The 24,502-nt window shown below is 42.9% G+C and overlaps 1 protein-coding gene across 1 annotated transcript in view; it reads left to right on the plus strand.

Annotated features, from left to right (window-relative positions):
- The first annotated feature begins 8,978 nt into the window (after positions 1–8,978).
- SPO11 (SPO11 initiator of meiotic double strand breaks) overlaps positions 8,979–24,502 on the plus strand; it is a 119,068-nt gene continuing 103,544 nt past the window's right edge. Inside the window, exon 1 of the mRNA XM_073580680.1 lies at positions 8,979–9,281. The gene's annotated coding sequence lies outside the window, so the exon portion shown is untranslated. The remainder of the gene's footprint in view (positions 9,282–24,502) is intronic.

Consider the following 24,502-nt stretch of genomic DNA (forward strand, 5'->3'; position numbering starts at 1 on the left):
GGAAAGGATCGGGGGGGAGGCAATTAACAATGCTTTCATGTGCTGGAAGACTATGAGGTCAACATCAAGCGAGTCTGGAGTAATCAGGATCTCTGCCTGCAGCTGGTGCACTCAGTGCTGCTCTGATACCAGCCCCAAATACAATAGATTTATTTTTCAATTATTTTACTCGCTTATATAGCACCATTAATTCCACAGCGCTTTACAGACATTATCATCACTGTCCCTATTGGGGCTCACAATCTAGAATCCCTATCAGGATGTCTTTGGCGTGTGGGAGACCCAAGACAAACATGGGGAGAACATACAAACGCCTTGCAAATGTCCTAGGTGGGATTTGAACCCCAGACCCCAGCACTGCAAGGCTACAGTGCTAACCACTGAGCCACCATGCTGCCCTACATCAGCCCCAAATACTCATCACCACCTCTGAGCAGCTTGTAGCAAAGTAACCCAGAAAATAAATCCAGACTGTTCCTTACACAGTGCCTGGGAAGGCTGGGTGACAGCGAGGAGCAGATCTGCGGAAATTCTAATTTGGTAATTTGCCCAAATTTCACCCAAAAACTCGACTAGCCTTGAGCGACGTAAGCCGTGACGTAAGAGTGAAGATGAACGAAGATGGTAACGCGGAACAGAAGAAGAGAGCGGAGGAAGCTGTGAGGAGGACCAGACAGGTGAGTGACCTAATGACTATTATCTTTTTCTACCTCGATAATTAGCGAATCAGCATGAGAAAATACTCACAGATCTGCACTGCCCCATAGTATAACATTGGGCCGAGTGCCGTTAGATATTGAATTGGATTGCGCACATCCAATTTATACGCTCATGTGAGCAAGCCCTCACAGCCTAAGGGTGTGTGCAGACGCTGCGGATTAATCCGCACGGATTTTGCAAAAACCGCAGATAAACCGCAGGTCAAAAGACCTGCGGATTATCTGCGGTTTTGCCTGCGGTTTGGTCCTGCGGATTCACCATCTCCACAATGGTGGAGATAGGAACCCGCTGCGGATTCCGCAGAAAGAATTGACATGTCACTTCTTTCTGCGGTTTCAAAACCGCAGCAAATCCGCGCGGATTTTTCCGCAACGTCTACACAGCGTTTTTTTACCATTCATTTGAATGGTACTGTACACCGCAGCTAAAACTGCTGCGGGTCCGCAGCGGCCAAAAACGCTGCAGAAACGCAGCGGAATCCGCAGCGTGTGCACATACCCTAAGACTCTGATCAGAGTGGGATCCATTTTTCTCAGCTGTGTAGGATTAAAAAAATAAGTCTCTCCATCTTCTCCATTCAGTCTGTCCATAAAAACTGTGATGTAATCAGAGTGGGGTCCGATGGTTTTCATAAACCCATAGTCATGAATGGGCATGTGCCATTTGATTGTTAGAGGCAAATCATGCATGCTGCAATTTTTTTCCTGGATCACTTGGTCCTAGTAAAAAACTGGACATTTGCACAGAGTCATTGAATAACATTGGTAAGGGTGCGATCCAATGTTTTGATGAAACATACTCGGACCAACACTATGGTCATCTGCCCTAATGCAGCTAATTGGTTACTGAGTGACAGGTGCCATGCACGGTGGTGTGGCTTGGCCAGACAGGAGAGGTGGTTTAAGGCCGGGGTCACACTGGCGAGGAATACGGCCGAGTGAGAGGCGCTAAAAGCACGCATTACACACGGACCAATGATTCTCTATGGGGTCCCTCGCACCAGCCGTATATTTCTCATCCGTATTCTACGCTCCGTGCCAATCGCAGCATGCTGCGATTGTCAGCGTACTACGGCCGTTGTACGCCAATGCAAGTCTATGGGTGCACAAAAAATACGGATTACACACGAACCACACGTGTGACTTGCGAGAAATACGCACCCGGTGTCTTTTAGCAATGCCGGCAATTCAGTGCGCGATACAGTAAACTCACACTGACAGTTTTAATAAAGAAACGAAAGAATAGATATAGACACATAGAATGCATATATACACTCACTGGCCACTTTATTAGGTACACCTGTCCAACTGTGTGTTAAGACTTAATTTCTAATCAGCCAATCACATGGCGGCAACTCAGTGCATTTAGGCATGTAGACATGGTCAAGACAATCTCCTGCAGTTCAAACCGAGCATCAGTATGGGGAAGAAAGGTGATTTGAGTGCCTTTGAACGTGGCATGATTGTTGGTGCCAGAAGGGCTGGTCTGAGTATTTCTGAAACTGCTGATCTACTGGGATTTTCACGCACAACCATCTCTAGGGTTTACAGAGAATGGTCCGAAAAAGAAAAAAAATCCAGTGAGCGGCAGTTCTGTGGCCGGAAATGCCTTGTTGATGCCAGAGGTCAGAGGAGAATGGGCAGACTGGTTCGAGCTGATAGAAAGGCAACAGTGACTCAAATTGCCACCCGTTACAACCAAGGTAGGCAGAAGAGCATCTCTGAATGCACAGTGCGTCGAACTTTGAGGCAGATGGGCTACAGCAGCAGAAGACCACACCGGGTACCACTCCTCTCAGCTAAGAACAGGAAACTGAGGCTACAATTTGCACAAGCTCATCGAAATTGGACAGTAGAAGATTGGAAAAACGTTGCCTGGTCTGATGAGTCTCGATTTCTGCTGCGACATTCGGATGGTAGGGTCAGAATTTGGCGTAAACAACATGAAAGCATGGATCCATCCTGCCTTGTATCAACGGTTCAGGCTGGTGGTGGTGGTGTCATGGTGTGGGGAATTTTTTCTTGGCACTCTTTGGGCCCCTTGGTACCAATTGAGCATCGTTGCAACGCCACAGCCTACCTGAGTATTGTTGCTGACCATGTCCATCCCTTTATGACCACAATGTACCCAACATCTGATGGCTACTTTCAGCAGGATAATGCGCCATGTCATAAAGCTCGAATCATCTCAGATTGGTTTCTTGAACATGACAATGAGTTCACTGTACTCAAATGGCCTCCTCAGTCACCAGATCTCAATCCAATAGAGCATCTTTGGGATGTGGTGGAACGGGAGATTCGCATCAGGGATGTGCAGCCGACAAATCTGCGCCAACTGTGTGATGCCATCATGTCAATATGGTCCAAAATCTCTGAGGAATGCTTCCAGCACCTTGTTGAATCTCTGCCACGAAGAATTGAGGCAGTTCTGAAGGCAAAAGGGGGTCCAACCCGTTACTAGCATGGTGTACCTAATAAAGTGGCCAGTGAGTGTATATATATATATATATATATATATATATATATATATATATATATATATATATATGCATTCTATATGTCTATATCTATTCTTTGGTTTCTGTTATAAACCCTGTCATAGGGCTCCATTATATGTCCATTTTGCAAGCCTGCGAGAAAATCTCGCCATACCGATTACATACGGATGCTTACATGCGCAAAATACGCGACCACACCTTGATTACGGATGACATACGGAGCACTGTTTAGGGGCCATTCATCCGTATTACGCATGTAAAATACTGACCGTATTTTGCGTTGGTTAGTGTGACCCCGGCCTAACACACACCTACAATGGGGAAAATAAGTATTTGATACACTGCCGATTTTGCAAGTTTTCCGACCTACAAAGAATGGAGAGGTCTGTAATTTTTTTCATATGTACACTTCAACTGTAAGAGACAGAAGCTAAAAAGAAAATAATCTATACAATCATATTGTATGATTTTTACATAATTAATTTGTATTTTATTGCATGAAATGAGTATTTTATATAATAGAAAAATAGAACTTAATATTTGGTAAAGAAACATTTGTTTGCAATTAAAGAGGTCAGACGTTTCCTGTAGTTCTTGACCAAGTTTGCACACACTGCAGCAGGGATTTTGGCCCACTCCTCCATACAGATCTTCTCCAGATCTTTCAGGTTTTGTGGCTGTCGCTGGGAAACCTTGAGTATCATCTCCCCCCAAAATTTTCTATTGGGTTCAGGTCTGGAGACTGGCTAGGCCACTCCAGAACCTTGAAATACTTCTTACGGAGCCACTCCTTGGTTGTCCTGGATGTGTGTTGGATCACTATCATGCTGGAACACTCAGCCACGACCCATCTTCAATGTTCTTACTGACGGAAGGAGGTTGTTGGCCAAAATCTCAAGATACATGACCCCATCATCCTCCCTTCAATATGTGTCAGACTGAAGAACATTTGGCCCACCAGAGGATTTTATTCTGAGTGCCCACTTTTCTCCCCCACTCAAAAGCCCCACAGCAGCTGCAAGGTTTGCATTATGAACTCTCCTTAAAGAGAAGCCAAGGCCCACCGGAGGATTCTCCGGTTCTCTGGTGGGCCAGTCCAACCTTGGGTGCAGACATCCTGTCCCCTTTGCTGAAAAGCACCCCCAAAGTATGATGATTCCTCCATGCTTCGCGGTTGGGACAGTGTTCTTTGGGTTGTATTCATCCTTCTTCCTACAAACACTGCGAGTGGAGTTGATACCAAAAAGTTTTATTTTGCTCTCATCTGACCACATGACCTTCTCTCTTGCCTCCTCTGGATCGTCCAGATGGTCATTGGCTTCAAATGGGCCTGGACATGTGCTGACATGAGCAGGGGGCCTTGCGTGCCCTGCAGGATTTTAATCCATGACGCCATAGTGTGTTACTAATGGTAATGGTTGAGACTGTGGTCCCCACTCTCTTCAGGCGAGTGACCAGGTTCTCCCGTGTAGTTCTGGGCTAATTCCTTACCCCACGGGACGTGATCCTGCATGGAGCCCCAGACCGAGGAAGATTGACAGTCATATTGTGTTTCTTCCATTTTCTAATAATTGTGCCAACAGTTCTTGCCTTTTCACCAAGCTGCTTGCCAATTGTCCTGTGGCCTATCCCAGCTTTGTGCAGGTCTACAATTTTGTCCATTGTGTCCTTAGACAACTCTTTGGTCTTGGCCATGGTGGAGAGGCTGGAGTATGATTGTTTGTGCAGACAGGTGTCTTTAATACAGGTAACGAGTTCAAACAGGTGCAATTAATACAGGTAATGAGTGCAGAGTAGTAGGGCTTCTTAAAGAAAAACTAACAGGTCTGTGAGACCCAGAATTCTTGCTGGTTGGTAGGTGATCAAATAATTGTGTCAAGCAATAAAATGCAATTTAATTATTTAAATAAATTTACAATGTGATTTTCTTTTTTTTATTTTTAGATTCTGTCTTTCACAGTTTAAGTGTACCTACAATGAAAAATTAGAGACCTCTCCATTCTTTGTAGGTGAGAAAGCTTGCAAAACCAGCAGCCTATCAAATACTTATTTTCCCCACTGTATGTGCTCCAAAATTCTGTTGCAAAAATAAATGGTCCAAAAATAATTCAACCAAGAGGAGGTGTAAAGTCAGACAGACGTTTTAAAGATGCAACAAATGTATCACCCATAAGGATCTGCTGTAGGAAATTTGGGGCATTTCAAGACTGTCAAAGCTAAAGCCACACATACACAATATATAGACGTTTTCCTATTGCATTTGCCGTGTTCTCTGACGCCTCCATACACAGGAACGTTTTGCTCGGCTGAGAGCTCCTGTGTCCTCTATGAGAGGACTGCTCATAGCCTCCTTTTGTGAATCAGTTGTCAAATATTCAGTGTGCCGCATCCTTCTCTTCCACAGCATTATCTTCCAGGGGTGAGTCAGGAGGTCCCCATACACAGAAGTCTATGGAAAAAGGATCTGTTAATTAGCCATCCAATTTTCTTTCATTTGAAAATGATCTGCTTTTTGCTTTTTTGCCAGCTTTGAGACTCAAAGCAATTTTCCCAGTCATGCTGCAGTGTAATCCCACAAGTCTACTGTATCATTATAAAGTTGGGTGACGCCTTCTGTCAGCTGTGATGGTAGGGATACGGTTTGTCACCAGTTGAGTTGAGCGAATATGTTCGGAATCGGTCACCAAATCTGAATTTGCCATATTAGTGACATATTTGTATCCTTTTTATGCTGAATTTATGTTTGATAATTGGTTCCGAACATATTTGGTAATTTCGACTCCCATTGATTCCAATGATGTTCGGCTGTGTTAGGCAAATATTGCAAAGACTATATTCGCCACCCATCGTAACCGGAACCGAATTTTTAAAAATTCGCTCAAGTCTAATCACCAGTTTTCCAAGAAACTGATATAACTAAACAACCAGCTGAATAGACTCATTACAATGGCTGTAACAGCGGATTTGTCTACACTCTGCAGCAGGATTTAGATTATTTCCTCAAGGGGTTTTTGGGAGTGCCTCAAAAAATATGTGGATAGGTGGAAAACTCTACCTATTCATTTCTATGAAAAATCCTTTTTGAAATTTGTATACTTGGGGTCACGTGCTGAATAGTCTCATTCGGCTTTTCTCAATTCTCTTTTATTGGGGGACAATGTGTGAGTCTAGTCGGTGCGCGACCGCAAATCTGTAGGTCGCATTCATGTGGTCATGCAAGCGACCACCTGCATGGGGCATACATCATGACCTTGCACAATGTCACAATTCAGCAGACCACAGTCACAAAAAGTGAGACCGGGCAACGTTCACACCGAGTCCCCAATTCATCAAAGCAATTTTGTCAGAAATCTGTCGTAATTTGCTTTGAAAAGTTGCAAAAATTTTGTGCACCTCAGATTTGCAAAAAATTCTGCAACTTTTGGTGTCTTCACCTCGGTTGCTTTCAGCTACGCCAAAATGGGAAGAGCTGGGCGGAACAGGGGCGCGTCGTGACACTACTACTTGTCTAATTCATGATGAGGTGCATGCCACTCGCCAGACGCTCCTGATTCACTAAGAAGAGGCCCTTCAGGAAAAAGCCAGTTGCCTTTTGCTGAAGCGGTTCTGAAGGCGGCATTGCCATCGTGTTTGCCATTGGCATCTTTTTCCTATATCTTCTAGTATAGATATCCAGTACCTTCAAAATCAAGCTGCCTGAAGAAAGAACGTTACTTCTTTTAACCACTCCAAGGTTTTCGAACCCTGAAGTGGTTAAAATTGACATAAGCCAGAATATACTGTATGTACAGCAATGTCATTTTTACATTGATGTGCATTATGTCCATTTTTTTGTGGATATATCTGTAAGGAGGTGGCAGGGAACCTCAGTTGCCTTCTCGCTCCTACACACAGAGCGTCTGCAGCACCCCAATGGTTCCCTAATGTTTTGTAATGTTAATGTGTAATGTACTGTATACGACATTTGACTACATGTGTATATAGTTAGTTCAGTGACAGAAGGAGTTAAAGGGAATCTGTCACCCCTTTTTTGAGATAACATATAATGATCTCATTCAATTGTGTGTCACATAAGGATTCTCTTAGTACTTTTGCTTCCCCCTGACCCCGCACCTTTCATGCATAAATACCTTTTTTTATATCGGTTCAGATGTATGTAAACTGCCACGGTCCGGTCCGATGGGCGGGGCTTATTCAACTGCTCCCCCCTCCCTGTCTTGCTCTACACAAGAAGAAATGCGTAGAGCAAGACAGGGAGGGGGGAGCAGGTGTATAAGCCCCGCCTAGCGGATCGGACAGCGGCAGTTTACATACATCTGAACCAATATACACTCACTGGCCACTTTATTAGGTACACCTGTCCAACTGTGTGTTAAGACTTAATTTCTAATCAGCCAATCACATGGCGGCAACTCAGTGCATTTAGGCATGTAGACATGGTCAAGACAATCTCCTGCAGTTCAAACCGAGCATCAGTATGGGGAAGAAAGGTGATTTGAGTGCCTTTGAACGTGGCATGATTGTTGGTGCCAGAAGGGCTGGTCTGAGTATTTCAGAAACTGCTGATCTACTGGGATTTTCACGCACAACCATCTCTAGGGTTTACAGAGAATGGTCCGAAAAAGAAAAAAAATCCAGTGAGCGGCAGTTCTGTGGCCGGAAATGCCTTGTTGATGCCAGAGGTCAGAGGAGAATGGGCATACTGGTTCGAGCTGATAGAAAGGCAACAGTGACTCAAATTGCCACCCGTTACAACCAAGGTAGGCAGAAGAGCATCTCTGAACGCACAGTGCGTCGAACTTTGAGGCAGATGGGCTACAGCAGCAGAAGACCACACTGGGTACCACTCCTCTCAGCTAAGAACAGGAAACTGAGGCTACAATTTGCACAAGCTCATCGAAATTGGACAGTAGAAGATTGGAAAAACGTTGCCTGGTCTGATGAGTCTCGATTTCTGCTGCGACATTCGGATGGTAGGGTCAGAATTTGGCGTAAACAACATGAAAGCATGGATCCATCCAGCCTTGTATCAACGGTTCAGGCTGGTGGTGGTGGTGTCATGGTGTGGGGAATTTTTTCTTGGCACTCTTTGGGCCCCTTGGTACCAATTGAGCATCGTTGCAACGCCACAGCCTACCTGAGTATTGTTGCTGACCATGTCCATCCCTTTATGACCACAATGTACCCAACATCTGATGGCTACTTTCAGCAGGATAATGCGCCATGTCATAAAGCTCGAATCATCTCAGATTGGTTTCTTGAACATGACAATGAGTTCACTGTACTCAAATGGCCTCCTCAGTCACCAGATCTCAATCCAATAGAGCATCTTTGGGATGTGGTGGAACGGGAGATTCGCATCAGGGATGTGCAGCCGACAAATCTGCGCCAACTGTGTGATGCCATCATGTCAATATGGTCCAAAATCTCTGAGGAATGCTTCCAGCACCTTGTTGAATCTCTGCCACGAAGAATTGAGGCAGTTCTGAAGGCAAAAGGGGTCCAACCCGTTACTAGCATGGTGTACCTAATAAAGTGGCCAGTGAGTGTATATAAAAGGTATTTATGCATGAAAGGTGCGGGGTCAGGGGGAAGCAAAAGTACTAAGAGAATCCTTATTTGACACACATTTGAATGATATCATTATATGATATCTCAAAAAGGGGTGACAGATTCCCTTTAAAAAGGGGGCTGGTCCAACAGGCTGACGGAAAGAATTTCCTGTTCAGGCAGGAGAGCCTGGGAGTGGGAAGGCATGCTTAGGGCAGGACGCTCTTCCCAGTCTGGGACAGAAAGTACCCCGGTCGGGGGGATTCAAGCTGTCACAGACTGTCGGGCATTGTGGATGGTCCCTGGTGTTGTTGGGGTACTGACCCCAGAAGGACTTTTGTGGTTCCAGAGTCTGGATGGGAGCTATTGAAAATGTGCAGTCTCATGAAGTTGCAGGGACAGAGCAGGAAGTATTATGTTGTTACAGTAAAGTTTTCCCATTGGAACAGAACTGTGGCCTGTGGTGTTTTCCTGGGTGCTCATCCCCAGCAGCTGAAGAAGGCGTGAGATGAAGGTAACTGACTGTAGGTCAGGACTGGGACTTCACTTATCTGTTTGTGTGCAAGGGGCTGGGGTGCTCACTGGTTGTGTCTTAGTAAACTCAGCCATGACTACCACCCCATGCCACTTTATTACATAGCTACAAGTTTTTTTTTTTCATGAAGAGGTTTTTAAAACCACTTGATGGAAAAAAGAACGACTCTTTCAGGCTGATTCCAGTTGGAATCCGCTTGTTAAAAATGTTGCAAAAGTGCCTTAAAAAATGAACACAATGCACAACGATGTAAAAATGACATTCAGTTTTTTGTTACTTCTTTTAACAGCTTCAGGTGTGGAAAACAAGTGCAAAAGCGCAAGCAGAGCTGCTTCAGAAAAAAAGTTGCCATCTTTTTCCTGAAGTAGATTTATGAACATAAACTCCAGTGGCTCTGTCGTTGGATTAAAGATCCTGTGTACATGTAGGCACTGAGTGGAAACTTAATGTTTTTGAGACGTTTTCAGATTTCAAGAAGGATTTGGAGAGTTTCCGCTCAGATTCTGCTAAAAAAAACTCCTAAAAAAGTCTTTTCATGTGGCTTAAGAACATTAGTGTTATATTGTTACCAGCTGATGTCCTGGAGTCTCTTCTCCCTCCTGTCTCCTGATGAGGACAGATCCTTATCATGTTAAATACTGTGGGATAGGAGTATAGAAATAATGAAGACACAGATGTCAGGAGGAGATAGTGGACATTTGCATCTGGGTTGTCTGATTATCTGTCTGCCAGCCATTAGAAAGATCAGCCAGCATCAATAGACATAAAATAGTCATTGGCTGAACCATTGCTACTTAAGCCACCATAAACATGTATGGTATTTTCTAAGTACCTCTGTTGATGAGTGGCAGGACCAATTATTGTGCTGCTTATCTCAAAAGAACAATGTCTAAAACTACAAGTATATCTACAGTACATGGTGGACTATGAAGTCTACCCTGCAGAAATTCTGGTACATGGATGGGCAGGTGCAGTTTCCTGGTTGAAGTTTGGTTTTACTTCTAAGTCAATGGGAGAAAAGTCCAAAAATTAACACACAATAAACACAGGGTGCCCAAAAAAGTTTCAACATAGTTTCATTTACCTCAGAGTAACTTAAGAGGAGCAAGACTGCTGTGTTTTCCTAAGGGCAACCCACAGAATTTCCATAGCAGAACTGGATGGGAATGGAGGAGAATTAGTTTTTAGGATGTAAGAGGTGACTTGCAGCCACATTGCATCCCAAATAAATGTGGAACTTCAATGCATCATAGAGTTGCAGGCAAATCGCATACAGATGTCTCCTCTTTCTGCCCCTGAGCAGATGATGGAGCCAGTATTACAGAATTTGTGCACAGATATGTAATTAAAAAAAATCTGAAAAAAGATATAACGTTACGGAGCAAAAATAATGCCAAAAACCTGGCATAAAACAATTAATAAATTCCCCCTTTATGTAAAAAATGTTATAGGAAATCTGTCTTCAAATATACCGTCTCTAGAAAATTGCTATATATTGAAATCAGCTTTAGGACATATAGAAAAAAGTTATTAAAGTACATGTAAAGATGGTCTTAGTCTCCTCTGAAATCACACAGTCCTGACACTATAAAACAGCTTCGGTTGCATCCAACGCAAACACAGTGCAAAAATAAAACCAAGAGAATCACATCTCACTTCCCTGCACACACAGCCTTGAAATGTGAGAAATGGGTGATCTAGACCGCCCCCTTAGCAATTTACAGCCCACTATATGATAACTATTCTTTCTATTATACTCTAAAGCCCCCCATACATGTCAGATGTCTTTTTCGGCCAGCAGCTATCTTGGCTGTCTCTCCGATATACAGGGGTGCTCTGAGTGCTCTTGTGTTATCTGATAGTGCTACTGCTAAACGATGGCTTATTTCAGAGAGGACAAAATAAACAGCATTGTCAAATCAGACAAGCTGGATTTTTAAAATTGATAATCAAGAATGTAATAAAACAGCCCCCATCACAAACTTCAAATTTCAGCCCACTATGGTCATTTTTCAGGTGGGGCTGCAGTATGAAGAAACACTGCTCCTGAGACCTGTGTCTCAATGACAGAGGCGCCGAGGAGACATCAGAATTATATCTCCTTGACTTACTGACTGCTCACAGAGGACTGAAGATGGAGAAAAAATATTTTGTGCTATTAGTCAAGGAGAACATTTTTTTTCTGATGTCACAGCCATTCTTCTTGGCTAATGCAGGTCTCAGGAGCAGTGTTTCTTTCGTCTGCAACCTGTCCTGACATGTGACTAGCACAGCCTGCCGTTTGAATGTGATGAGGGCCATTTTATCACTAATAATAATTATTTTTTGGTAGCCCCTTTAACTTACCCGACAATTATTTCTTCAGGGCATGCATAAACATTAGTTTGTTGACCAAACACATTGATATCAGCAGGCTCGACCAACATTAATCTATTGTGTCTGGGGGTTTAAAGCTGGCCACACAGAATAGATCCCTGTAGACTGTGAGCCCTGGCGGGCAGGGTCCTCTCTCCTTCTGTTCTTGTGTGTGCCTTCTATTGCTCATGTTTATTGTATTTGTCTATGTATATCATTTTTTCACATGTAAAATGCCATGGAATAAATGGCGTTATAAAAATGAATAATAATTATAATAGATGTCAGCCGACAACTATCTATCCCGACTCAACTATACATATGATTGCTTGGCTTGACCAAACGTTCTCGCCGTGTGTGACGAGGATCAGCAACCGGCCCCCCTGCTGGGTATCGCTGATCGCGCTGCATTGTCCTGGGCCATTTTTTGATCGCTGGTCTCCCGCTGGCCAGCATGCATCGCTGCGTGTGGCAGCGAGAGACCAGCGATGCGCGGCTCTTAGATACCCGATGTTTACATTGGAAACCAGCTTGCTCGCTGGTCCTGATCGCTGGAGGGGCTGTCTAACGATGTCCCAGCGATCCCATCATGTCGGATCGTTGGTGGGATCGCTGGGACATCGTTATGTGTAACGGGGCCTTTAGACAGCTCTGACAGTAGCTTATTTCCCCTGAAAACATAAATGAGTTTCAGTATCAGTTTGTACATCTTCAATGTGGATGGTGATCTTGTCTGGACAGTTCCTGGGAGCTCCCAAATAAACGGAGGTCCTTATCAGTGAGAGGAATCTCCCAGACCTGAGACACTGATTCAAATGCAAATAAGCAGTGTCTGTGTAATTTATCAGGAATATCTGTGATGTGTCTCATCTAATCACAGAGGCGGAGGCTCATTTACACCCTAAAATTTCCTTACACCAACCATGAGTGACAGCGGACTCCCCAGGCTATGTTGCCATGTTCTGGAAAAGTGTGGATGAGATTTTACCAAAACTAATCCACATGCTGCATGAAAAATCCACTGTGAATTGACCTGCGGGTCGGCTTTTCTCTCACTGCAATGCACAGGGAGAAAACTGTGACAAATCCGCAACGGAATTCACAACAGAATCCAAACCATTTTCTGCGAATTTCACATTGAGTGGTCGTACCTTGACACCGTGCTGACTGTTGGGTGATATCATGAATGGATGATCAATATTCCTATACTTTGATGGCGAGGAAGCTGTGGACAGGTATTTCCAACTATCACCATAACAGGTATTTCCAACTATCACCATAAGGCCACGTTCACATGTTCAGTATTTGGTCAGTATTTCACATCAGTATTTGTAAGCCAAAACCAGGAGAGGGTGATAAATACAGAAGTGGTGACATATTTCTACTGTACTTTTCCTCTGACTGTAACAATCCTGGTTCTGGCTTACAGATACTGATGTAAAATACTGACCAGATACTTAACGTGGCCTAACCGTCATTATAAATAAGGAAATAAGAACCAAACAGGCACCGCTGATGTCCAGAGAAACAATACAAAACTTGAGTATTTTGCCTTATAAAGCCCTGGAAAAAAATCCCACAACTATGGCTTGTATTTGTAGCGTTTGTGTGCTATAATAACAAGCAATTTATTCAGGAAAACCCAAAAAGTGTTTAATCACTGAGGTGGGAACAGGAGGCCGATGTGTTTCACATTCCATACTTCTGTACGACACCTGAAATGCTTCCCTCTATTTATCCGGTTTACATCATGTCTTCTTCTCCAGTCTCATCCAGGGCTGTATTTATTCTCTGCTGCTGATTTCTGGTGCATCCCTACATATTTACAAGAAATTAACTTTATTAACATTCCATTTAATTGGAATATAAATAAATAGAATCGTCAATATGATTTCCATCATTTATGATGCAAAGGTTGATGCGCTGTACATTGTAGAAGAAGTATTGCTCAGTCCTGGCAATGTCCCATAGAGGAAACAACAGCTTGCAGACTGCAGAGCAGCAGCGTGCGTCCCAGCGAGGGAAGTGTCTGCATTTCTCCACCAGATGCGGGAGGTTTGTTCACAGGGATGTATGCACTCATCACAGCTGGTGTAGAAGAGTAGGATCTGGCCTGGGATGGAGGATCCTCTTATCTGGCAAAGAGGGAAGAGATTAGGACACTTGTGGTAGCATTCCTGCCAGCCTGACAGAGACAAGCTACAGATGTCCTCAGAATGAAACATCCCCCAGTCCTAGATGAGGTGGGACCCCTGACATTGGAGCACAATGACTTTTATATCCCTGGTATAGTGTCAATATCCTGTACCCCAGGTGACAGGGTCATCATCCTGTACCTCAAGTGTCACTCTCCAGTACCCCAAGTGTCAGTGTCGCACTCTAGTACCACAAGTGTCAGTGTCATCATCCTTTAACTCAAGTGTCAGTGTCATTGTCTTGTACCCCAAGTGTCAGTGTCATTGTCCTGTACCCCAATTGTCAGTGTGTCATCATCCTGTACACCAAGTGTTACTGTCCAGTACCCCAAATGTCAGTGTCATCGTCCTGTAACTATAAAGTGTCAGTGTCATTTTCCTGTATCCCAAGTGTCAGGGTCATCGTCCTGTACCCCAATTGTCACTGTGTCATCATCCTGTACACCAAGTGTCAGTGTCATCGTCCAGTTCTCAAGTGTCAGTGTCCAGTACCCCAAGTTTGTGTGTTAGAATCATTGTCCTATCCCCCATGTGTCACTTCTTATTGGTAGCAGCATTAAACCTATAGACTTTGTAGGAAAAAGAAAGATCAGTGAGTCAATGACACTTCGCACTGCAGCGTCTCTCCTTATACACTAGTTTCAGGATTCCTGACATATGATGAATCTTTGCTCTTTCCTCAGTATTTTGCAGTTCGTTCATGTATACTGCGCCCATTCCATCAACTAATGACATCTCTTGAAGCAGCACTGATACACTGTAACGAGTACCCCCCCCTTCCTGTGTCAGTTTGACTATACTTGATTATGCTTCATCAACATAGAACCAGAAATAAGAACCCTATAAAGGAGCGTACATGCCACTTTCAGGCAGAGATGATGGCTTTTGATGCCTTGTCATTAGCTGTCATGTTCTCCAGCCCGGTTACATCAGAATACATCCCGCTGATCCTGGCAGACCCCGGCGTCTCTCTGAGGGATTCGGCCTGATTTGCATATCTGGCCGTTCCGTTCGTGGATCGATGGAACCTGTCCAACTGGCTGATAACATCGCAGACCATATGCTCCGAATGACTGTTTAACTAAAATGAACTTCAACAGCGAAGCGCAGCCCGGGCCATGGAAGTAATTTAACAAATGCTTCCAAAATCAGTTTGCATGAGGAGAGAAAGTGGTTTTGCATTACTGGTCCCATAAATAAAAGGAAAAAATATCCTGAAATTGTTACCATGCACAGCCTGTGAGCCATTCGTGTAGTTTTACATGCTCAGCGGGCCATTGATTTTTACTGCATCGGACAAAGAGTAATGGATAAACGTCAGATGTCCAAGACCCCCCCCCCCCCCCCCCCCCTCCGCTCCCAACCCATTCTGGGGCCTGGATAATGAGAGCAAAATAACTTGTCGGCCATACTTTCAGCACATGACATTCAAACAGAACGGAATAATCAGAGACTGTACACAGCGCTCCTGCTCATTAATGGAAATCCTGCTTAAACAACGTATCACTGTATGAATTCTGAAAAATTCCCCAAGGCTTTATGTTTTAATTCATCACCATTTTCAAGATCTCAGCTTGCTGACGGTAAACAGGAGCATGCGTGCTCATATCCAGAGGCTGAAAGACCTAGTTGTAGTCCTGCTCATAGAACTGAGGGTTTGCTACAATTGTATCCAGTCTGGACAATCCTCAACAGCACAGATCACCCTCCTGTTTTGATAGCTTATTACAATGTATCAGTATTGAGATGTTTAGCTCACAGAGAATTGTCTAGGCTGGAAACCATTGTAACAAAGCTTAAGCTGTGAAGTACTAGGTCACAGGAAGATTTCAGCCTCTGGATATAACATAGGTGTAGCAAAACTGGGAATATTAAAGCATAACATTTACTATGAATATTTAAAATATTTCTATAAAGTAGACACACAAAGCAACCAGGCCCACCTGATAGCAAACAACAGGTGGGCAGGTGTGTTACAACATGAAAAGGTATCACAAGTATTCACATAACATAATTCCTCAGATAGTGGGTAGATCCGCTCAAAAACTACAATCTCAAAAATTAGAGCAATAAGGCGCCACATATATCAAATGTATAATGTGTTCACATGTATTTTTGAGAAATAAAAAGAACGGTCTCACCCAATTGTAGTATGGATTCTCAGTCATCAGACACCAGTCTTGTTCAATTCCACGTGAATGGGGGCCAAAGACAACTGCCTAACCATCATCCTGCTAGGAACTATGCAAAGGTGTCAATATTGTATTGACCACCTCCCAACACATTTCTCCCCTGTGCTGGATTCATCTTTTGGACTAGAGCAGTCAGTTGTGGAGGTCCTCACATCTAGCCTCTTATATAATGGTAGCCTTGTCCCTTTAAATTGTTCAAAAGTACCGGGCCAAACCCCCAAATTTCCGGGTGCCACAGAGTCATTTTCTCATTACCCTTCAGGGTTGACACGCCCGCATCATCAAGATGCGTTACTGACCCTGGGCCCCCATCTGCAGTTGTGACACGGACACATCATTCTGGCATGTCTGTTGTGTCAATGATGTCCACCTCAATTACTAGGGTAAAAAAGGAAGAAAAAAAAAAAGAATTTTTACCACTTTTTTTTTTTTTTAGAAACAAGCTTAGAAAACTAATCATTCTCAGTCCTAACAGAGTTTGTTAAAAATATATGAGCAACCTATCCTCCAGAAAGCCAGGTCAAAGGTATACATTCGAGGGGGTGATGGGAAGGGATGATGTTGGATATATTGGATCTATACTGTCTCAAACTCATTGAGAGTGGAGGTTGGCACTCTAGAAACCAGAGAAACCTGCGCATAGGCACCCCCACTCCTCGTTGACTCTCCCTCCATAACTCACTGTATGAGAGCAAACCTAGAGAAACCAAACATGCCAGTTGTTCATTCAAGCCCAGCGGAAATAGGGTTTTTAGTCGATAAATCCATCTTATTTCCCGTTCCAAGATTAATCTATCCTAATCCCCCACTTGTGCTGGCCTCTTGACTTTGTTAATTCCTATAAATTTTATTTCCAATATCTGTCCTCCATCTATCAGATTGATTTGTCTAGCAATTGGGGTATCTCTTCACTATGTCCCTGAGATGCTCTCCAGTCCTCCTCCTAAACTACCTCTTTGTCTTTCCAACCTATTCCAAGCCACACACGCATGTGGCTTTGTAGCTGGCCCCTTCCCTTCCGCAATTTATAAATGCTCTGATGTCATATTTCTCTTCTGTGGCTTTGTTAAAGAAAGACTTGCATATATTCATGGCCTTACAGGCCACCCAACCGATACATTTGTAGCAGCCTATAGTTCTTGATCATGAAAGCCATGTGGATTGTCGATGGGTGTAGTGGCTATGCACAAGGCAATATTTTAGGGACCTTCCTTTTGTATAGGTGATTTGAGGGCAAGGTGTTAGTAAATCCCCAATGTTTTTCAGTCCATTTTTAGTACCAACCAGTATTTTTGTAGTATTGATGAACCTCAAACAGGAACTAGCCTCATTCTTTTTGTGAATCGGGGTGAGTAAATCAGTTCTATCCCTTTTTCAGGGTTTCCCTGTAGGCTTCTCTCAAAACCTTATCTGGGTACCCCCTCTCGCTGAATCTCTTTTTGAGATCCACTGCATGTTGACTGAAGTTTTAGGTATCAGAGCAATTCCTTCATATTCTCAATAATTGCGCTTTCGGGATCCTTTTGTGGGGTAGGGTGGCTACTTTCCTATTTAAGGAGGGAGATGGTTGACGTTGGCCTTCTGCAAGTACTGGTACCAAAAGTGCCATCAGGCAATTTTACTATCAAAAATGTCCAGAAAGGAAAGCTTAGTGTAATTTGTTTCGCAGATGAAGGAAAGTCCCATGTCATTGTCAGAGTATTGACAAAACTTGCTACTATTTGTGCCTTTCCAGATAATAAAGACATCGTCAATATACCTAAGCCATTTGACTATGCCATTACTACCCCCTGACGGATTCCTCACCAAACAACAATTTCCTCTGGATATAACCAATAAGGCTTCCATTCACTAACAGCTGAATTTGAAAAAAGGCATTTTAATATGCAAAAAACTACATACACATTTACAGCTGTAACAGGGCTTCCATAACACCTCAGTAGTGCCACAGGCTGATCGCCTCCATGCCACGCCACAATGATGTAGTAACTGATGCAAAAGGAGCCCCAACCAAGTATTAGTACTGATTTTACTGAACATACATTTCAGTAGGCCAACATTTCAGATTTTAAAATCATTTTTCAAGCTGGTGTTATAAAGTATTCTAATTTACTGAGATAATGACTTTTGGGTTTTCATTGGCTGTAAGCCATAATCATCAACATTAACAGAAATAAACACGTGAAATAGATCACTCTGTCTGTTATGTCTCTATATAATATGAGATTCACTTTTTGTATTGAAGAACTGACATACATTAACTTTTTGATATTCTAATTTTGTGAGACGCACTTGTATATTTCACTTTTGCCTGGTAACATCGTCTTATAATGCTGGAAAAAGCATTGTTCATCACCAAATTGCTTATGGATGATTGGGACCAGTTGTTCTTGGAGGATGTTAGATCACATTCTTTATTCATGGCCGTGTTCTTGGGCAAAATTGTGAGTGAGCCCCCCTCCATGGATGAATAGCCCCCACACATGAATGGTCTCAGGATGCTACTGTTGGCATGACACGGGACTCATGGTAGTGCTCACCTTTTCTTCTCCAGATGACTTCAGTAACCACAGAAACATCTGACAAAAACATTTAACCCCTTAACGACCAATGACGGATCTATCCGTCATTGTACGCCTCCCCCTGGTTGGTGCGGGCTCTCACGATGAGCCCGCACATTTTCCGGCACATAACAGCTGATCTATTCAATTGATGTGCTGCTAACAGCCGCCGGAGGAATCGCGATCTTCCAGCGGCTGTTAATCCGTTAAATGCCACTGTCAAATGCTGACAGCAGCATCTAACGCGCATTTCCAGCAATCGCACCGGAAATCCGTCCATCGGTGACCCCCGTCAGATGATCGTGGGTTGGCATGACAACCAGAGGTCTCCTGGAGATCTCTATGGTTGTCACTGCCGGATTGCTATGAGCGCCACCAGGTGGTTGGCGCTCATAGCAAGTGTGGTATTCTGCTACATGCAGGCAATCTGATCATCGCCTGTATGTAGCAGAGCTGATCGGATTATGGCAGCTTCTAGTCTCCCATAAAGACTACTGAAGCATGCCAAAAGTGAAAAAAAGTTTTTAAAAATGTAAAAAAAAATAAAAGTTCAAATCACCCCCCTTTCTCCCCATTCAAAATAAAACAATAAAAAAACAAACATACATATATTTGGTATCGCCGCATTCAAAATCTCCCGATCTATCAATAAAAAAAAAGGATTAACCTGATTGATAAACGGCGTAGCGAGGAAAAAAAGTCAAAACACCAGAATCACGTTTTTTTTGGTCGCCGCGACATTGCATTAAAATGAAGTAACGGATGATAAAAAGATCGTATCTGCACCAAAATGGTATCATTAAAAATGTCAGCTTGGTGCACAAATAATAAGCCCTCACCCAGCCCGAGAGAAATTTTTTTTTACCATTTATATAAAAAAGAACCTATACATGTTTGGTTTTTATGAACTCATAATGACCTTGAGAATCATAATGGCAGGTCAGTTTTAGCATTTATTGAACCTAATAAAAAAGCAAAACAAAAAACAACTGTGGGATTGCACTTTTTTTTGCAATTTCAAAGCACTTTGAAATTTTGTCCTGTTTTCCAGGACACGATATGTTAAAACCGGTGGTGTCGTTTAAAATTACAACTTGACCCACAAATAAGAAGCCCTCACATGGACATTTTGACCAAAAAATAAAAAAAGTTATGGCTCTGGGAAGAAGGGTAGCAAAAAAAGAAAACGCAAAACCAAAAATACCTCCGTCATGAAGGGGTTAAAAACACTGAAGTTTGTGAAAACCAAAATTTGTATTAAGGCTCATTCACACGTCAGTATTTTGCATCAGTGTTTGTATGCCAAAGCCAGGAATGGAACTTACCAAGAAAAAAAATATAATTGAAAGACTGATGTCTGTTCTTTGTTTTGGAGACACTCCTGGTCTTGGCATACAAATACTGATGAAATACTGATCAAAAATACTGATGTGTGAAAGAGGCCTTAGCGTGAAAATTTTTGTCAACCTACTTGATCACCTGTGGTTATACAGCATTATACCTCAGACCTTGAACAGGTTAACAAGACCCCTGAATTGCACATAAAGCGTCTTTTATAAGTGCAGGTGTCCGAGCCTCCCAGAGAGCAGGCTTTGATCCCATCAGATAAAAGCTCTTCATTTAGATAGATAATTGTACTGTATATTTTAGATAGACGCAGCCACTGCAGTCGGTTATTACACTGCACCTGTCAGCCAAAAAGACCCTTCTGTCAGCTTCATCAATATTCATGAAAGAAGAGGGAAAAAATAGTACATTCAATTCATCAGCTGCAAAATTGTAAGCCCCATCAGTCTTCAAGCTGTGACTTCTCAGCTGCTGCAAAACGACAACTCCCAACATGCCCATTAGGTTGTTGTTTATGATGGCATCCAGTCTGGACGATGCTTACAGGTTGGTGAACGCTACAAGATTGGAGTTTCAGCAAATTCGTGAAATTGTTCCTCCTGGGCTTTCTAATTCATGAAAATGATGCTGGAGAAAAGCTATAAACCTGGGCGGTGTTGGTCGGTGTGACTTGCGCTGATGTACAGCAATTACGTCAAGCAGCGGCAAACAAGTTAAGAAGATTAAGAACAGATTGGGAACGAGTGATTGTTATGGCGACTGATCCAACATTCCACAGATTCCGAAAAATCATCTTTCGCACTCCGCCGTGTATCTACGTCACCGGAACAAGCTGAGAAGAGAACAAGCTTCAGCTTACCTCAATGTCTACCTCATGCAGATGGCAAATACGTGTCCTCCAGGATCGACAGCAGTGTGATGTCAATGACAGGGCAGAACAGACGTCAAGGCACTCCTTAAGTAAAATGGCGCTTATTAACCCCTTGCAATGACCTAGCAATTTTTTTTTAATTTTTGCGCTTTCGTTTTTTCCTCCCCTTCTTCCAAGAGCCATGACTTTTTTTATTTTTCCATCAACATAGCCGTATGAGGATTTGTTCTTTTGCGGGACGAGTTGCACTTTTGAATGACACCATTGATTTTATCATACAGTGTACTGGAAAAGGAAAAAAAATTACAAGTGCGGCGAACTTGCAAAAAAAAAGTGCAGTTCCACAATAATAATCTTTATTTTTATTTTTATTTTTTTTTTATTTTTTATTTTTTTATTTTCCACAATTGTTTTTAAGGTTTTTGTTTTTACTATGTTCGCTGTTTGGTAAAACTGACCTTCCAATGTGATTCCACAGGTCAGTACAAGTACGCAGATATCAAACATGTAGGGTTTTGTTTACTGAAGTGGTGAAAAAAAATCCGAAATTTGTAAGAAAAAAATGTAGCTTATGCTGTCACTTTCTGAGACACATAACATTTCCATTTTTCGGGATCTGTGGCTGGGTGAAGGCTTATTTTTTGCGCCTTGAGTTGACGTTTTTATTGATATCATTTTGGGGTAGAGACGATATTTTCATCTTATTGCAAAATTGCTGTGGCCAAAAAAACATAATTCTGGGGCTTTGATATATTTCTCTTGTTAACGCTGGTTACCAATTGGAGTACGGTAATTGCTTCTATATTTTGAATGGACATTTCTAAACACAGTGATAGCAAATATGTGTATTTTTTTTTTTAGTTGTTTTATTCTGAATGGGGCAAATGGAGGTGATTTGAACTTGTGAGATTTTTTTAATGCTTTTTAGATTTTTAAAACTTTTTTTTCACACTTTTTACTGACTTCAATAGTCCCCTTAGGAGACTTAAAGCTAGGATTGTCTGATTGCCTGTGCAATACATAGCAGTGGATCTGCACTGCTATGCATAGCAAAAATCACGATCTTCTATGAACGTTTCGGCATTGACAGAAAATTCACAATGACAGGCACAGGGGTCTTCTGAAGACCGCCAGCAGACATGACAACCCATCATCACCCTGTGATCATGTGACAGGAACACCAATGGGTAGGATTTGTGACGGATTTGCATCTGCCACTTGTTAAATTCCGCTGTCAGTGATCAGTGCCTTCACCCGCAACAAATAAAAGCACGTGGGGAATCAAGCGTGGGGAAAAATGCAGGCTCATCGCGTGCGCGCGGATCATAGGCAGGAACATATTCGTCAGAGGTCGTCAAGAGGTTAATACAAAAATGCAGAATAAAAAAAAGTCTAATTTTGACAATAGGTTTATCTGCAAAAATGCTTTAGTCTTCTACGTGTTGAGCAACAGATACTCTTATCATTATCGGTCTCGTAGTGTCACAAAAAACGGGTGTTACTTTTAAGTACATTTTTGGAGCTCAATGACCACTATGTTCACGTAAGTGAATGAAAAAAATCATCAATTTTTCATGCAGAAAAAGATGGCTGATTTTTCTAGTGTATTATCTGTATGCTGTCATCCGTTTTTACATTAAAAATAAAAACAAATAAAATCACAATATTTTTCCATTAAATCTTTGTAATGAATCCATTAAAAATGGTGTCCCTATTGCATCTGTTTTTCTGTTTGTATGCACCCACTGAAATGTATAGGAAAGTCTCATCCGAAAAATAGATGGACTAGCACATACAGTAGAGGTCTTTGTGGAAAAACGTTCATGTGGACCAACGCTGATGAACATTAGTACAAGCGCTTTCCATATGCGGCCTGGTTTCCTTTTCACTCACAAAGGCCATGTAAAAGTGCAGTTTTACCAAAAGTTGTCAGGGAAGCATAATAATAATAATCATCTATATTTATATAGCGCCAACATATTCCACAGCGCTTTACAGTTTAACAGTTTCAAAAGACAAGTCATAAGTAACAACGTTAATACAATAATTAAAGCAAAATAAGACGACCCTGCTCGTGAGAGCTTACAATCTACAATGAGGTGAGGGAGATACAAAGTACAGGTGTGTATTTACAATTGTGTATTTACAATGAAGGTCCAGCCATCTTGAGGGAGTGAGGGAGGGATGGAGATAGTGAATGGGCTACACACGCACACTTGCACATAGAATGACTTTGATTAGTGAACGTGATAGGCCGCTCTGAACAAATGTGTTTTGAGGGAGCGCCTAAAACTATGCATATTGTGCTTAGTTCTAATTTCCTGGGGTAGAGCATTCCAGAGGATAGGAGCAGCACGGGAGAAGAAGTCTTGGAGTCGGAAGTGAGAGGTACGGATTAGTGCAGAGGTTAGTCGAAAGTCGTTTGCAGAGCGCAGTGATCGGCTAGGCCAATAGACAGAAATGAGGGAGGAGATGTAGAGGGTGCCGCACTGTGGAGAGCTTTGTGGGTGAGAACAAGTACTTTGAATTGGATCCTATAATGAATGGGCAGCCAGTGTAATGACCGACGAAGAGTGGACACGCATGGTATCACAGGTGTCAGGTGTCTCATGCCACTGTGTTGGAATATGTTTAGTGCAACAACTCCATTCCTGTCTATGAGTGTTTAGTTGCTAGATTTGTATGCTGTTCATAAAGTTAAAAAAAAACTCCCAGAGGCTCACACGGGGAGAGCATGTGACTGCACAGATAGAGACACACAAATGATTTATTCCTGATCTATTAAGCTTATCATATATTGTTCCTGATTGTTCCTGAATAAAGAAGCTCTGTTGTCACACGCTTGGAGAGTATCCTGAATAATCCGCTGCCAACAGGTTATGGGCCCAGAGTGACACAGAACCCCAGAGTAACAGAGCAGCAGAAGCCCAGAGCAAAAGCAGCACAGAGCAACAGAGAAGATGTCCACTAGCAGCAATCCTGCCAAGTTCTCAGTGCCAAGCCTCACTAACCAGAACTACCAGTGTTGGAAATTCAAGGTGAAGATGCTGCTCATAAGAGAAGGTACGTGGAAAAATACTCAGGAACAAGTGCCTCATCCATTACCAAATGATTGGCAAAAGAAGGATCAGAAAGCACAAAGCACAATCTCCCTCAGTGTAGATGATAATCAGATGTATGATGATAATCATATATGCAAGTGTGCAACTGCAAAGGAGATGTGGGGTGAGTTACCGAAAGTGCATGAAAGATAAATCTCAGCAATAAGCTTTATCTCATGACAAAGCTGCATCACTCTAATCTAAGGGTTCTGTTTCACATAGCGACGCACCAGCGATCCCGACAAAGATACGACCTGGTAGGGATCGCTGGTGCATTGCTAAATGATCGCTACTAAGATGTCAAAAAGGCAGATCTCTTCAATGACGCACCAGCGGTCCTGACGATACGACCTGGTAAGGATCGCTGGTGCGTTGTCACACAGCAGCTATTCTGAACGATTCCAGCCTGCGTCCCTGAGTTCTGCGCCGTCAACGAGGTCGCACGACGGCGTCAAACACCGATGCATGCTGGCCAGCGGGACGCCGACGATGAAAAAATGGCCCAGGACATTCGAGCACGATCAATGATATCCAGCGGGGGGGGGGGGGGCGGTCACCGCTATGTGTCACATGAAGCA

Source organism: Dendrobates tinctorius, unplaced genomic scaffold (genome assembly GCF_039654945.1).
Source record: "Dendrobates tinctorius isolate UK_male_01 unplaced genomic scaffold, ASM3965494v1 ptg000065l, whole genome shotgun sequence".
Lineage (NCBI taxonomy): Eukaryota > Metazoa > Chordata > Amphibia > Anura > Dendrobatidae > Dendrobates > Dendrobates tinctorius.